This window comes from Hevea brasiliensis, chromosome 2, assembly GCF_030052815.1.
Source record: "Hevea brasiliensis isolate MT/VB/25A 57/8 chromosome 2, ASM3005281v1, whole genome shotgun sequence".
Taxonomy (NCBI): domain Eukaryota; kingdom Viridiplantae; phylum Streptophyta; class Magnoliopsida; order Malpighiales; family Euphorbiaceae; genus Hevea; species Hevea brasiliensis.
This window is the reverse complement of record NC_079494.1, coordinates 96,010,392-96,027,293: the sequence shown is the minus strand read 5'-3', so window position 1 is coordinate 96,027,293 and position 16,902 is coordinate 96,010,392. Positions and strand designations below refer to the sequence as shown.

The 16,902-nt window shown below is 33.9% G+C and overlaps 1 pseudogene; it reads right to left on the bottom strand.

Moving 5' to 3' along the window:
* Positions 1-4,752: 4,752 nt before the first annotated feature.
* LOC110652740 (glutathione S-transferase zeta class-like) lies at positions 4,753-15,271 on the bottom strand (annotated as a pseudogene).
* Between the last annotated feature and the right edge of the window lie 1,631 nt (positions 15,272-16,902).

Below are 16,902 nucleotides of genomic sequence, written 5' to 3'. Positions count from 1 at the left end.
ATTTTCTCTTTTAAAGGTTGATTTTCCTAAGCTTCCTCTCCACAAAACCCTAAAATCACTTCACTAAAAATCATTCCCACATCTTGGAGAAGCTATTTGTAGCAAAAAGAAGAGAAAGGATTGAAGTTTTGTTACCTAGAAATTCTGCTCAAAGAGGTTAGTGTCCAATCTCCTATCTCTTTTACTTAATTCATGTTTATTGGCATGAGATAAGTGGAAAAGTGTAAGAAAAATAAAATAAAACTTATGTATATTCATCCCTACAATTTGGGCAGCCTAGGTAGGGTTAGGGTTTGATGAATTTACTTGAAGTAAAGTGTTTATGAGCTGCCCTTAGCATGAGATGAGTGATTGAACATGTAAGAGTAAGTGAAATGCAAGTGTGATGCATGAATGAACCTTGAAAATGTGGACACTTGAACAACATTAGGGTTTGCTCATGTGATAGTTCATTAACCTTGTAATGGTCAATTAGTGACTATTTGAATGTGTATGATGAGGAAATGAAGTGAGTTGAGGCTTGGCATTTGTATATGGGTGAGCTGCCTTGGCTGACCTGCAGGACTGAGCATGAGTCCAGCAGGTTTGGGCAGTTATAAATGGAGTTATAGAGGTTCAATTGGTGTAAGGCCAATTGGACATAAAACTAAACACATAATGGCACCACTTTGGTGAAGAAATCCTGCCCAGAAAACCAAACCAAGTTGGCATAAAAATTACCCTAATCCAGGTGACTTGCATTCTGCCTGGGAAAAATGACCAAATGAACAGTGTTTATTCATTTAGTCATAACTCAGTGTAGAAAGGTCCAATTGACCTGAAATTTTACCAGCAGAAAGCTGAGACATAGACCTACAACTTTTATGAGGAAAACAAATCCAAATTCTGACCATAACCTAGTCATATTGCCAACCAAACTTAGGTTACCAAATCTGGCAAAACCAGTTTTGCCCAGAATTTTGGATTCTGTCCAATCCGGCCAGTTATGGTTTTTAGGCCATAACTTGAGCTACAAAACTCCAAATTGAGTGATTCAAAAAAGGAAATATAACTAGACAAAATAAGGAACAACTTTTATGAAGACAACTTTATCAAATTCCTATTGTACAAATGACCAATGGAATAGAAAACATAAGGCTTGAAATCTAAAAATTGAGAATAATTAACACTAAGCTTAGAAATGGTATTGGCAACCAATACCAACAACTTTAGAATGCAAAATGTGGTATGTTGAGAGTATTAGAACCAATGTACCTATTTTCTATGCAAAAGTCAACATTTTTGTTGACTAATGAAATGAATAGTAACACCTAAACTTAAATTTTAAGAATTGTAAAGTTTAAAAGTGTAACATGCCCTAGTACACATAGCAAGATTGGTTTGGATAGGTTGGTATGCCAATAGGGTTCAGTTAGCAGTATTGCACATGGCATTATGCCATTCTATAATTTCATGGCTTTTAGGCATTCTGATATTGTGTTGAGACTTGGCCTTGTGCCTAATGTTATTACAGCTTATTAGCTGTTCTGTTGCACACTGGGAGACACATATGTGACCGATGGTGTGACGACCCAAGGTACTTGATACCCAGTGCTAGTTTACCCGTTTATCCAGTCCAGTCATCTAGTATAGGTTACTTGGGCAACCAAAAAATGAAAATTGATAAATTTAATGAAATAATGAATATAACAAGTACCAAATAAATAAGACTACCAATAATTATCAAAAACCTGTCTGCATGAGACATCAATACACTCACTGCATTTTTTTTTTTATTATTAGTTCTTTTTATTTTATTATTGGCACCACTAAATATTATTGCTTAGCGCGTCGCTTTTTGCCATGCGTAGGTTCTGGAGAGACAGACAGAGAGCTCAGCAGACCACAGACTGGGTGAGGTCACAGATCTGCCTAGCGTCAGAGTCACCTCACATCTACAAGCAGATCGAGAGTAGGACCTTTAGGTCCCTTTTGAAATTATGTTTTTGCATTTTGTAATAGGTAGTAGTTTGTGATTTGTAAATTATGAACTCATGTAAATTAGTAAATTTATGTAATCATATGTTGATGTACATATTTGAAGAATTTTGTTAATTAATTTAATTTGAGAATATCTTCATGAAATTTTAGTTGATTTTGAATTTGAATGAAATTGTGGATTAATGTTGAGAACTTGAAATGATTGCTAATGTTGAGACCATGTTGATGGTTATTGGAGTTTGAGAATGATTGGAAATGATTATTGGAAGTGTTTTTCACAGGTTCCGAATAATTGTTTTCTCCATTTTTAACCGGTACTCTGCCGGATTTTCTATAAAATTTTCGAAACCTCAAATAAATTATAATTTCAATAAATGACTTAAATGAATTATATTTCATAAATTGTACTTCATAACTATGAAAAAAATAAATTAGGAAGAATAAAAAAATGATTAAATTAAAATAGGGTGTTCCGATACACTGCGTGACATATCTTGCTTGGCTACACTGTAGACGGGTAAGGGGTGTCATAGATATGCTTTAGGGCATACTACTAACAAGAACCCACCCCTCTCCCACAATAGTTAAAGTAACATTCTCCTAGGAGTACAAGTTTAAACCACTTTATAAACATGCAACTAAAAATCTAAAAAAAAAAAAAAACTCACAAATGAGCTTAAGATCTGCAATCAAAAGAGAAAAACCACCAAAAATATATAAGTCCTAACCTACAAAGGTAGGGAACCCACAACAAGCCAAGGAAGGACCTTTCCCTGCTTGAAGGGGAAGGGAAAGGCTAGAAGGATCTATAGACAATGAGCTGAACTCGTAGAAAATAAAAGAACAAGAGAGAAATTTCTCTCTTTAAGAAATTAGAGAGAACTGTTTTAAAAGGCATAATTTAATAAATTTTTTTTGGTAAAAGGCATATTTAGACTCTTTAAGTTATACCAAATAGTCATGCAATTTCTTAAAGTGTTTCGAGTCCAATTGAACCCTTCAACTTAAAAAAAAAATCAATTAAGTTTTTCAAATTTTTAAAAATAGATCAAATAAGATCTTTAACTTTTAAAAACATATAAAAAAATATTGAATTATAACTTGTCTCTAATATAAATCTAGACAAGGCAATGCACGAAGATCTTCAAGTGCATGAGGTCCTTATCAGCAACCATGTGTGTCGAATTTGCAACATCCTGGAAAGTATCTACTGTAACCTAGAGCAGAATGATAAGTTGTTCTTTGCCGAATAATTCAAGAAGCTTCTTTACAAAAACTATGACGAAAATTATAAGAAACTTTTTGAATTATTCGGCAAAAAATAATTCTGTTTGCTACAGGTTACAACAAGTACTTACTGGTATGTTGCAAAGTAGATATGCATGATTGCTTATGAGGACCTCATAGGCTAGAAAATCATCATGCACGGCCTTAACTGGATTTTATATTAGAGGCAAATTATAATTCAGTCTTTTTTATCTATTTTTAAAAGTTAAAGGGTTTATTTATCCCTAAAATACTAAAACGGCTTATTTGATCTATTTTTAAATTTTGAAGAACTTATTTGATCATTTTTAAAATTTTGAAAGGCTCGTTTGGACCTTGAAACACTTTTAGAACTTATTTGACTGTTGATCCATACTTTAAGGGCCAAAATAGGCCTTCTGCCAATTTTTTTTATGCAAATTAATAATTTTTTTCCTTTATAAAAATTCATCAAAATAAGTCTAAATAAGCTCTTGAACTTTTTTCAAAAGTTAAATGAGCCCAAATTCATCTTTTGGTCTAAATAACTCCAAAACTTTTAATTTAGGGGAAATTAATTCCATCTTTTAAAAGAAATAGGCATAAGAATGTGTGAGATATGCCCCAAAGAAAAGAAAAATAAAGAAAATAACAAAAAGGAAAAGATCAGTACATTCTCGAGAAAATGATCAATTATGTGTCGCGTTCTCAATTTGTGATATTTTTCAAATCCTCATCACCCATATAAAAACACAAGTGCCTTCTTTCTTCTTGCGAACATCCGTTTCACAAAATTACAATCTCTAGGTAATCCTTTCAATAATGCTATGCTTTTCTCTACAACCAACTCGATTTATGAAACCTTAAAAAAAAAAAAAATCTGTGATTTTTCCCCCTTCTAATGTGTGAGTAAAAACACAGCTAAAGCAAGAAATGTATGTGTTACTTATCTATATCAAAGTTCTTTGATTATTTCTTATTCAGTTACTCCTTATTATATGGTCAAATAAAACGTAGTTGAACTTGAACATATAAAAATCATCATGGAAATTTATTATTTTTATGTTTAAAATATCATATCTCAAGTATGTGAATCATGAATCTCATCATCTTCTCTTGTTCAAGAACCATCCAACAACTCTCTTGAGTACTATGAGGACTAGACTAGAAATAAGAACTACGGGACATGAATATACAAATAGACTTATAACATATTATTCATAATTGAAGAAAAAGTTAAAAATTTCACCTAAGAATTTCTTTCAATTGTCGACAATTGATAGCCTACAAAGTGGAATCAGTGCACATTTGAGCATTGATCTTAAACCGATCAAAATAAGAACTACAGGAATATAAAAATAAAAACAAAGTCATTTATTGCCACCCACCTGATCAATAAAATTCTGCTACAAGCACATTACACAACAGAAAAGAAAATAAACTAGAAACTCAACTTTCAATTACATATTACTCATTATGCTTCTACTAGTCTGTGTTGTACCTTTAACTTCAGAATCTACAATTGATTTAATTGGTACTGGATGGAGGGGTATCCGGCTGCTTCTCTGGCTTAGCATTATGGAACGATGGTATCTCATTTTATGCTGTATACAACCTCAGTAGAAGAGGGAACTGATTCTTCACAAATAATTGATGAAGAAGAAACTCTTCAGAGCCATGACATATAAATATGCATATGCAAAGTTATTTATGGTTGCTCTGCCACATAAATATTAATTACATTTAATTTCATATTATAGATACCAGCTGAGGTTACTACTGCATTGGAGCCTATTAAGGACAATGAGGAAGCAATCAAAGCCTATGGAATTCACCTTGGAACAAAAATGTGCAAGAAGATTTTAGCTCATGGCATTAAGATATTGCATCATTACACTCTAAACAAGGAGAAATAAGCATTGGCTGTATTAATGGTTTCTTTCTTACATCCAATTCGTTATTCAGGTTTGAAATGTTCATAATAATCATCTTCAGAATGGTTGCCTGTGTTTATGTCTAACTAGGGACTTTCAATGTTAGAATCTTGGTTCGATTGATGAGTCCAAGATAACAGGGTCATTACCATGGCGACGCCCTGCAAATGTTTTCCGTGCAAAGGAAGATGTTTATCCAATATTTTGGTATGCAATTCACATGAAATATTGTATTTTCGGCCAGGATTTGTCACTTAATGAAGGCATTATAGGAAAAGCCCTGTTTTAAAATGTCTAATATTTCTAGCCAATGATCATAGGGCTAATCGTCCCAAGAGCTACATATCAACTATCAAGAACCATGGGCTCAGAGAAGTACCCACATGGCCGATGGGAGGATTCTTGCAATCCATCCTATGGTGCTTTAACTGACTATCAGGTGCAAAATCACTATACTATATTTGTTGATATGAATCTTTTGATAAATTTCTTATACAATTAATTTTATCTTAATAGCGTCTGTCATCTATGTGGTGTAATTCTTATGATCTAGTTTGTTCACTAAAAGCAGAGTTGCTATGGCATCATTTCTGGCACAGAAACTGCGATAGCAAAATATAGTGATGCATATTAGAGGGGGTTTTCTTATATGTGTACATATAGCTACCTAGCGGCTTACTCTAACAAATCTCCATCATTTTAATATGTGAGCTTCTGCAACATCATAGTCCAAACAGAGCAAAAAGCAAATGTTGGATGTGTATGTAAAAATTGATCGTAATTTTTTTCCTATTTTGGCGTATTAGTAGTCTTTATTCTCTCTCCAAGTCATCTACCAAACATAAACCCAACCTTGAAAGGTGTTTAAGTTTGAGTCCAATTATTCTTGACTCAAATTTGAATAATTTGCGATTTAAGTTGGACTAGTTTGACTCAATTATATTTGTGATTTCACATCAAGCATCCTCTTGTCCTCCTCCATTGAACTTGATCTTCCCCATGACTTTTGCCCTTGTGAGTAATGTCACTGGATAGGGCAAGTAGATTTTAAGAGATTGATTTCTTTGGCATAGGTGTTGGTGTTACTGTTAAGAAAATTACCTCCTAAAATGTATTAGTTAGAGGGTATTAAAAATTAGTTTAAAATTAAATTTGACATGTTTTAGTCATTAGAACACCAAAACAATTGAATAGTTTTTTTCCCAACAGCAGCTAGAATGATGCTTTTTCAAAAAGTGTTTTTTTTAACCCCCCAACTGCAATCCCAAACGGGTGTGTTGTAGGGCTAGGAGTTTCTTTGATTGCTTCCAGTGGCAATATTGCTCTCAAGTATTAGCTTTGTGATTTTTCCTTCTTAATGTAACTCAAGCCATCAATTTTTTGGGCAGTTCATGCAAGCACATGCCCGTGACAAGAAACTTCACGATGAATGTGCAACTCCATTGAATAGTATTGAAGATATTCTTGATGTACTTTCTACTCATAATAAGTTATCAGTTGCGCTCTCTTCTTCTTTTAATCTAGTCGATTATGACAACACATGCTCATGTCATTTGCAATTTTTGAATATCAGAAATTTAAAAAACATTGCCTTGGGAAGTTGAAAATTATCCCTTGGTCAGAATTGGATGGCCTTCAACCAGAGTCAAAGATCATTAATGAACAACTGGGAAGATCAATTTGAAGGGATTCTTGACTATCAATAGTCAACTAGTCACAATGGGGAAAAATCTGATTCTCCATCTGTTGGTAAGTAAAAAGGTGTGCTTATGTGTTTTATGTCCTCTAATACACCACAAGAATCATGTTTCAAAAATTTACAAGACATGTACAAAGCACTTGACAAATCAAAAGAACATATAGGCCATTATATTACTTGAACTTTGATGATCATAAAATTTTGGAAGTGCTTCTGTTGGGTTTTGCAGCACAAATTTTCCTCCTATTCATATAGGGTTGCTTAATTTTTAATTGCAATAGGCAATGAAGGATTCTTAATAAAAATATAATCATCACATTGTGGATCTTGCTATATATAAAATGATTAAGATTTGAGCGGTGTTTTAAATTTTGTTTGGTTTTGGTTACTGTTATAAGAGGGTGGCTTTGGTGTAATGTTAAAGTTACTCCATTGAGTCACCCCTCCCCTGAGTTCTTTGGGGTTGCGAAATAGATTCTACAGGATCAAACCTATGGGACTTAAGGAATGACGGAAGGGAATAAAAAAAGAAAAGAGAGGAAAAAATAATAAAAATAAATAAAAATGAAATAGAAGAACCAGATTCCAAATGAACAAATTCAAACTTGAAAAATCATTCGATTCTCAAAGAATGAGGGGCATTCTGCTAGCCCATCTCGTAAGTTAAATGCTCTTGATTAAGAGAAGGCACCTATGCTCTTGTTAACGGTTTAGAATTTCTTCATTGCAAATCTTGTTTCTCAAGATGAGATTCAGATTTCCGGTGGAAAATTGGAACTGGTTTAGAGTTTTATATTTACAAAATAAGACTTAGATTTTAATTGGGTGTGAAATTACATAGGACATATCTCATTTATCGACTTTTGCTTTATGCTGCAGTTGGGGAGGACCGAAGGATATGTTTATCGAAAGCTTATTTGGAGTTCTTCTGCTCCACCGACAAGCTACAAGTTCTTGTTGACAAGTGCAAGTCCTTCCCTCTAATAACTTATGTAGCCGTGAACAAAGGAGGGACTTTGCTTTCTAATGTCGGTCCAAATGATGTGAATGTGGTAACACAGGAGTCTTCCCAGAAAGCAGTTATCCAACCAAGCGTGGTTGATTCCGCCACTTCAATGTGTGGAAGGATGAGGCTTTGAAACCCCTCTAGAGGTTGGGCTTCCTTGTACCAGAGGATGATCCATCCGAAAATTGCTTGAAGATGTATCTTGTTACAATTTTGAGTACACACGTTTCGGCTTGTTTCAAAATTGCATGCCCTCCCCATGAACACTTGATCTTTTGGCAAGGATTCAATTTTTATTAACCATACAATGTTAAATTTTTGCAGATGCAGAGCGACCACCTTTTGGTCACTTGGTAGATAATGATTATATAGATGGTGATATTTTTGCGGCTTTTGCTGATTTATGACGTTAGTCTGTGGTTGCTCCTCCATTTTCTAAGATCCCATTAAAGCCACTCAAAATGGTGTATTTATTATAAGTTTAAACATCGCTCTGTTTCATTGTGGTGTTTTTGAGTTCTTGATGATATGTAATAAATAATTCATTGGGATTTTGACACCTCCCTCCGGTTATGGTGCAAAAGCCTTTTCAAGTGGCACAATTTCTTCGCCTAATGCATATGTATTAATTACCATTCTTTATTGAGTTGCCACACTCCTCTGCATAGTTATAAAGTCAAGCTATGGATTTTACCCTTTGATAATCTTGGCCCTCCTTGGTGTTAGCTCTCCCGATTCCAATACAACCTTAGCTCTGTTTCTTTCTTTCTTCTCCTCTGTTTTCTTTTTTTTTTTTTTTGTGGAAATTTCTGAGGGTATGATTGAACTACTAGGGTAATCCCTTAGCCCCTAATGGTTAGACTCTTGACTAAAGATGGCAGGGATTGGCACTAAATTTAAAAGTTTATCATGTGGCTATAATAGATTTATGGCGTATCATTCATAATTTAAGAACAGTTAAAAATTTACCTAAGAATTTCTTTCAATTCTCGACAATTGATAGCCTACAAAGTGGAATTAGTGCTCATTTGATCATTGATGTTAAACTGGTCAAAATAAGAACTACAGATCAATAAAATTCTCTGCAAGCACATTACACAACAGAAAAGAAAATAAACTAGAAACTCCACTTTCAAAGAACATATTACTCATTATGCTTCTCTGTTCTTCTTTGTACCTTCAAAATCTACAATTGATTTAACTGGTCTTTGGATGGAGGGGTATCTGGCTTTCTCGGGCATAGCGTTACGAAGGATTGTATCTCATTGTATCTTGCATACAACCTCGGTAGAAGAGGAACTGAGTCTGCACAAATAAGTGAGGAAGAAGAAACTCTTCGAACAATTAGATAGGGAGTCCAAAGGTTGCTATGAGTGTGACGGAAAGCAGATAAAGCCCCAATGATATTTCTGACAAAAATTAGTAGCTAAAAGTCAAAGACCTTCCAGTTTCATTCATACAAGAGAATTTACTTCTCTTCTCTTTTCATTCTGGACTAATTTTCATTTTATATATATATATATATATATATATTAGCCGCTTAATCATAATCGATATGACTACTACAAGAACTCGGGCATCGAATACTACCATATCTACATTGAATTTTTAATTCTTTGGATGAATCTGTCGCTAGAAATATATGCGCCTGCAAACATAAAATTCAAGAAAATAGTCAAATCACCAAATAATTTAACACAAATTGTCATTCTATAGTAGATATGAGTTTATTATTGTGCCAAATGCAATTTAAATTTTCACCACTCCCTGTCAAATCCTAACTTCTAGTGCTCCAATTCCATAATGTAATCCCGAGCTCAATCCAAGTTTTGAGACCGGATGGTGCCATTCATATTATTTAAGCGAGAAATAATTTTTTCCTTTTAGTCAATATGTCCATTAGCTAATCAAGAATCCTCACGGTGCATGTGCTAATCAAACAAATCCTTGATTACATAAATAATGTACCAGTAAATTTTAGCTTTTGACTTGACAAATATCACTTTCTACTTGTGCATAGAATTGTGTACCTTTCCTTTTCTATCTACAGATGATGTAACAAAAATAACAAGTCCACATTACACTTCTCTCGCAGAAAAGATGTGGGTAGGATATATTTTCCCATTTCATAAAATTATGATAGATTGGCAGAACCCTTTATATCCCATCTTTGTAGAAGTGTGTGCAGAAAAATTCTGTATATTCTATAAGAAAGACAGAGGCATAAAAAAAAATAATAATAAAAAATAAAAAATAAACCAGGAAAACTTCATCTCCAGTTGCATATTGTAACACCCTCCCGGTAGCAACTCCGTACATTCTACTGTTCCGGTGACCAGTGTCGGTCCGGACAGTGTCCGTCCGGACAGCTAAAACGTCCAGAAAAATATTTAAACTAAAGTGAGGAACCATAATTAACTCAAATATTAATAAGAAAAATTTAGGAAAAATTTTAGAAATGAAATACAAAAAAGTCAAATGAGCCGGTGCCTAAGCGATGGGTAACCTAGTAGGAAGTTGCGGTTCTCGCAACTAGGAGCCCTAGACCTAGAGAAAAATTCATAAAATAATTTTGGGGACTCCAGAGAAGGGTCATTGAGGTTCCTATGGCATTAGAATGCCAAAAAAATATTTAGAAAAATTTTTCAATCGGTACAGATAATTTTTGTCTGTTAAGCCAAACGGAGGGCATTTTGGTCATTTTACCTTCAGAGGTAATTTTTGGCCGACTTGTCCAGTTAAGTAAATAATTATTATGACATAAAATGTAAATAAACATTACTAAAAATTAAATTGAAAATGAGTAGAGATGAAAAGAAAAGAAAATGAAAGAAAATACCTAATAATGACATCATATGATGTCATTAAAAACCTATCCACCAATCACAATTAAGCACCACTTAAATTAACCTATTAAAGAGGATAATTGAGACAAAGAAAAACAAAAGCCATCTACTCTTCCTCACCCAAAACCAGACGTCACACTCTCTCCCAAACCCATTCCTCCATGGAAGCTTAATAGAAGCTTGAGACAACCCACCAAATCACCTTGAAACCACAACCTTGCTTCACTAAAAATTGATTTTGCAACTTGAACAACCTCTAGCCAGCAAAAAGAAGAAGGAAGAAGGGAGTTTTGGAGACTTGGAAAAGTTAGCAAAAGAGGTTAGCGCCCAATTTATTCTCTCTCTCACTCAATTCATGTTTAAGGACATGATTTAAGTTGAAATTGTAAGTTTAATGCATAAATTGAACTTTGAGAACTTGGAGACTTGAACAAAATTAGGGTTTGCTCATGAAATGGTATATGAACATTGTAATGGTCAATTAGTGACCATTTGAATGTGTGTGAGGAGGGAATAAGGTGAGTTGAGGCTTGGCATTTGTGTATGGGTGGGCTGCCCATGGTGACCTACAGAATTGGACATGAGTCCAGTAGGTTTGGGCAGCCATAACTTAAATTGTAGGGGTTCAATTGGTGTTTGGCCAATTGGACATGAACCTAGACACATAATGGCACAACTTTGGTAAAGAAACCATGCCCATAAGACCAAACCAAGTGGACCAAAAGCTTGCCCCAATCCGGGTGACCTGCAATCTGTTTCTGCAGAATGACCAAATGAACAGTGTTTGGTCATTTGGCCATAACTCAGTGTAGAATGGTCCAATTGACCTGAAATTTTACCCACAACAAGCTGAGATATAGACCAACAACTTTAATGAAGAAACCTAACCCAAATTATGATCAGAACCTATCCAACAAGTGAGTTGAAGTCACTATTCACTGCACTGTAGATATGGTCAGTCCAGAAAAATTTCAATCCGGCCAGTTGTGGTTTTTGGACCATAACTTGAGCTACAAAACTCCAAATGGAGTGATTCAAAAAAGGAAATTCAACTAGACAAAATAAGGAACAACTTTTATGTTGATCATTTTGCCAAATTCTCACTGCAAAATTGAACAATAGAACAGTAAAACAAGGCATAAAAACTAAAAATTCTACCCAACTAACTTTAAGCTTAGAAATGGTATTGGCAACCAATACCAACAAATTTTGAATGAAAAATGTGGTATGTTGATGATATTAAAACCAATGTACCTATTGCCTATGCAAAAGTCAACATTTTTATTGACCAATGAATGGAATAGTAACACTAAAACTTAAATTCCAAAAATTGTGAAACTTAAAAGTGTGAAATGCCCTAGTATACCTAACAAGATTGGTTTGGATAGCTTGGCATGCCACTAGGGTTCAGTTAGCAGTACTGCACATGGCATTATGCCATTCTGTGATTTTATGGCTTTTAGCCATTCTGACATTGTGTTGAGACTTGGCCTTGTGCCTAATGTTATTACAGCTTATTAGCATTACATTTACCTGCCGGAGATACATATGTGACCGATGGTGTGACGGCGAGGTACTTGATACCCGGTGCGGTTACGTTTATCCAGTCCAGTCGTCCAGTATAGGTTACTTGGACAACCAAAAATGAAAGTGGATAAATTTAATGAAATAATGAATATAACAAGTACAAAATAAGTAAGACTACAAATACTCAATGAAAATTTATTTGCAATGAGACATGAATACATTCACTGCATATTTATTTTCTGTTATTTCTTTTTATTTTATTATTGGCACCACTAAGCATTATTGCTTAGCGCGTTGCTTTTGCCACGCGTAGGTTCTGGAGATACTGACCGAGAGCCCAGTAGACCACAGACTGGGTGAGACCTCTTGCAGCTCTGCATAGTGTCCGTGCCACCTCACCGACGTCAGTGCATTGGTAGGACACTAGGTTTCATTTTGGATATTTTGTAATTGACTTTTATTTTCTCATATGCAATTGAAACTTATGTAATGTATTTTGGTATTAATATAAATAATGGAAATTGTGTTTATGAATGGAAAATTGAGTATTTATTTATTGCTTATATATGAATACCATGAGAAATGAATGATTGAGAAATGGAAATGTTGTTGAAAAATATTGAGATTTTGATGATTATTGGAGTTGAGAATGATTGGAAATGATTAGTGGAAGTGTTTTTTACAGGTTCCGAAGAACTGTTTTCTCCATTTTTAGCCGGTACTCTGCTGGATTTTCTATAAAATTTGCGGAACCTCAAATAAATTATAATTTCAATAAATGACTTAAATGAATTATATTTCACAAATTATATTCAAAACTATGATAAAAATAAATTAAGGAAGAATAAAAATGATTAAGATAAAATAGAGTGTTCCGGTACACTGTGTAACATATTTTACTCGGATATACTGTAGACGGATAAGGGGTGTCACACATATCTTCCAGCATGATCTTTCAAAGACTTCTCAAGTCTTTGAGGCCGCAGCGACAATCAAACCAAAATTCCGATAAAGAAGCACAAACAATAAGATGTTAACAGTGGAATTCTTTGAAGGCTGAATTAGATGCAAAATAACTAAATTTATAGGCCTTCTATATTGACTTGTATATGATATTAACACTGTTTAGTTTTATTATTGAAAAAGCTAAGACAATGATCAACTGATTAAGCAGCAAAGTATGCACCTGCCCTGAGCTTCTCAAAAACAATAAAACTAAAGGTAATCCAATAATCCATATGAGCTCTTCACTTCATCACTTAACAATTAAGAAATGCTCAGTGGATATGTGCATTGCACTGTCAAATCAGATTAGTTATTAAAGATTTATTAAAATCATTTTAGAATTCACCTTGTCACAGAATGTTCTCGATGTGGTCTACCAATGACAAATCTATGACTGATGATACATGGTGTAGATTTGAAATCAATGTGTCCCACAAACCAATATTTTGAGACATTTCTCATGTGTTCAGTTGAAATTATGTATCTATTGTCTGTCTGCCAATACCATACAAGTAGTCCAATTAACAGTTTGATAAGATGATGATGCTTAGATGGATATTTGTGTTAAGATTGTAACTTAAGGTAGCTTATGTCTTTGCTTTTAGATAATTGGAAGTCACAGAAAAAGTTTCGCACGCCAGAAATGTGAATCAATTGTAAATCTAATATGTTATGCCAACCTATAAATTAGAAAGCAATTTATATCTTCTTCTTTTTTTCCAATGATGTTTTTTTTTTCTTTTTTTCAGAATTTTTATCAACAACTCAACTGTTTAAAATTTACAGCTATCTTTATTATTTAAATGCTTTGAATAGATGAAAGTGTTCAGCTGTGGCTTAGTAGATCTTACCTGCAAAGCCTTTGCCTATGTGATATTGAGCCCAAGCAAGCTTCTCATCAAGACCAACTTTTCCCTCTACAAAATTCTGCAAAAAGAGAGACCCCAGAAAAACACAGATAATCCAAATGGGGCTGCTAAGTTGTACCTTGTAAAATTGGATGCAATACTTCCTCTTAATTGAGCTACTTAGATGCAATAATCCCAATTGGAAACTAACTAGCATAGGTTGATTCTGAAGTGGCTGTATTCTTGAGGAAACAATATTTGCTACCTACACCAGAGGTGATTAAAGAAAAACGATTATAGCAGTGAAAAGAGGCAAAAACATAAAGGCAAGGACAAATAAACTATGTCAAGTGCAAGTAAATCAAGAAACAGGATACTAACATAAGATAAACACATAAGACATACACAATTTGCAATTTAATTGCTAAAGAAATGCGATTTAACCTGGTAATTAATAGCTTTTTTCTGAAGATCATGAGGCAGCAATGGGTGCTGTGGATACTTGTCATCGAGATACTGTACACATGTATTACCAATTTAAACCCACTAAAAAATAACAGAGAAAGAAAGGAACATAAAAATTTATGATTAATTGCGAAAAAGGTAGCAAAAAGTGAAAAAAGAAACACTACTGACCTTTGCTTCAAAATACATTTTGGATGCTATTGTTTCAAAATTAGCATTTTTAGTTCTTAATAAGAACCAAAATATTTATTATAGAAAACCTTAGTTGTGTTTCTGGAATTAACCCAAAAGTTTACAATAATAATAAAAAATAAACTTACCATTAAGATGGCAAAAGAGTCGAAAACAACAGTGTCACCATCCACCAACACAGGCACATAGCCAAGAGGATTGAGTTTCAAATATTCTGCAGGCAACCAACAATTTTTCTTTTTTTTTTTTCCTTTAAACATAAAAACTTAATATTTAAAATTGTCAAGTAAATATGGGTTTCTCACCAGCAGTCAAGTGCTCCCCTTTGGCCATGTTAACAGCTACATAGTCAAAGCTTAGGCCTGCAAAAATGAAATCAAATTGAAATGCTTCATTTATTATCAATGAAACAGAAAGAAGAAGAAGAAGAAGTAGAACCTTTGAGATTGAGAGCAATCCGAACGCGGGTGGAGCAGGAGCTTCTCCAGTAGGAATAGAGCTTGAGCTTCTTGGGATCTTCTTCAACTGTCTTGAAGTTCAATCAAACAATTTCTATCAATTTTCAATTCAAAACTTGAAGTAAAGAAAGAGAGACCGAGAGAGAAAGAGAGAACCGAAATACCATATCAAAATGACTTGGGAACAGAGAGAATTTCCACACTCTTCTACACGTTCCAAGTTCAAAGCCATATATATATATATATATATATATATATATATATATATAGAAAAACAATTTTTAATTAAATATATAGTGATTTCTTTGCTTACCAAAATCTTTAATTGCTATCGTAATTAAATTCAAAAATTAAATTTTTTACAAATTGAAGAGCTTTTGAGTGAAAGTGATCGTGAGAATAATTTACCCTTAAAACAATGGAGCTTGAATTTCTCAGTGAATAAACAAGTAATAGAAACCAAATTAGAGTTGTTCAAAAGCAGCTTTCCAAAAGACTTTCTATAGCAATATTTTAGGTCAAACTATTGATTATAACAAGAATAAGGTTAAGAAAACCTGCATTGGCTACGACAATTGAAAAATTGTCATCTTCTCATGCATGAAACTGTTCAATTCTTCCATTATTTTCCCTATTTGCCTCTCATCATTCTCATAGCTTCACAATATTTTTGTCCACATCCCAAATATTATGAATACTGTTTGAGTATGGGTAACAAATTCTAATTTAAAAGCTGTCAGTTTTTAAATTGTTTTTGATCCCCTGGAGGTTGCATCAACGAAGCTGAAGGAATTCAATAAAATATTGTTTAAGCTTTCTTTTCTAGCTCTCTCTTTAGTTTTTTCTTTGCAGGTCCTTTTTTTTTTTTTTTGTTTTCTTGATTTCAAGGGCTACTGGGCGCCTTTGTTTGAGTGGCGGCAGCCTTTTCCTCTTTTATTCTTGTGTTCTCTTAATTTTCTTCTAGTTAATTTTCTTAATTTTTTTTAAATAGGTTTGTTTAGTTTCTTCTACCTTTGGGGAAGATTTATTTTGGCCTCTAGCTGGGATTTCACAGTTTGAAAGAAAAGTCATCTACGCAGATTTTTGCCTCAGCCTAATTGAAGGACAAGCTGGTATTTGATCAACCATAAATTTCAAGATGAGTTTTTCTGATGCCATCAATTTGCTTGATTAAAACACATTCCCACAACGTCAGTTGAACCCCATTAATCCTAGCACCGATTCCTTGTGCTTTCTGAAACAGCTTCATCACTTGATTCTACAACAATAGTTTCAGCAGCCAAAGAAAGCTGGGCTATTAAGGAAGTCGCTGCTTTTATTTTTATTATTTTTTTTATAAGCAAAAAAGAAAATTTTATTAATGGAAAAGGAAGGGAAACAGAGGGCAGGGAAGGGCTCCAAACTAAGACCTTTCAAGGCAATCCCTCATACACCCAAACCTAAGGGAGCACCAACCACAAACCCGACACAAAATCAAACCAACAAAAACAACTGAGGACAGAAAACATAAAAATGAAACAGAGCCTTGACCTAAAACAGTTACCACCACTAGATGACTAAATGAAAACTTGACAAGCTATAATATCCAAACAACAACTCTGGTATCAGTTCATATTTCTAAAATTTTCTCAATCTTTAGCAATTTGTCCAGCTTAGTAGTTAATGGTGCCTTCCTTATCAGGGATCAAGCCCAGCCC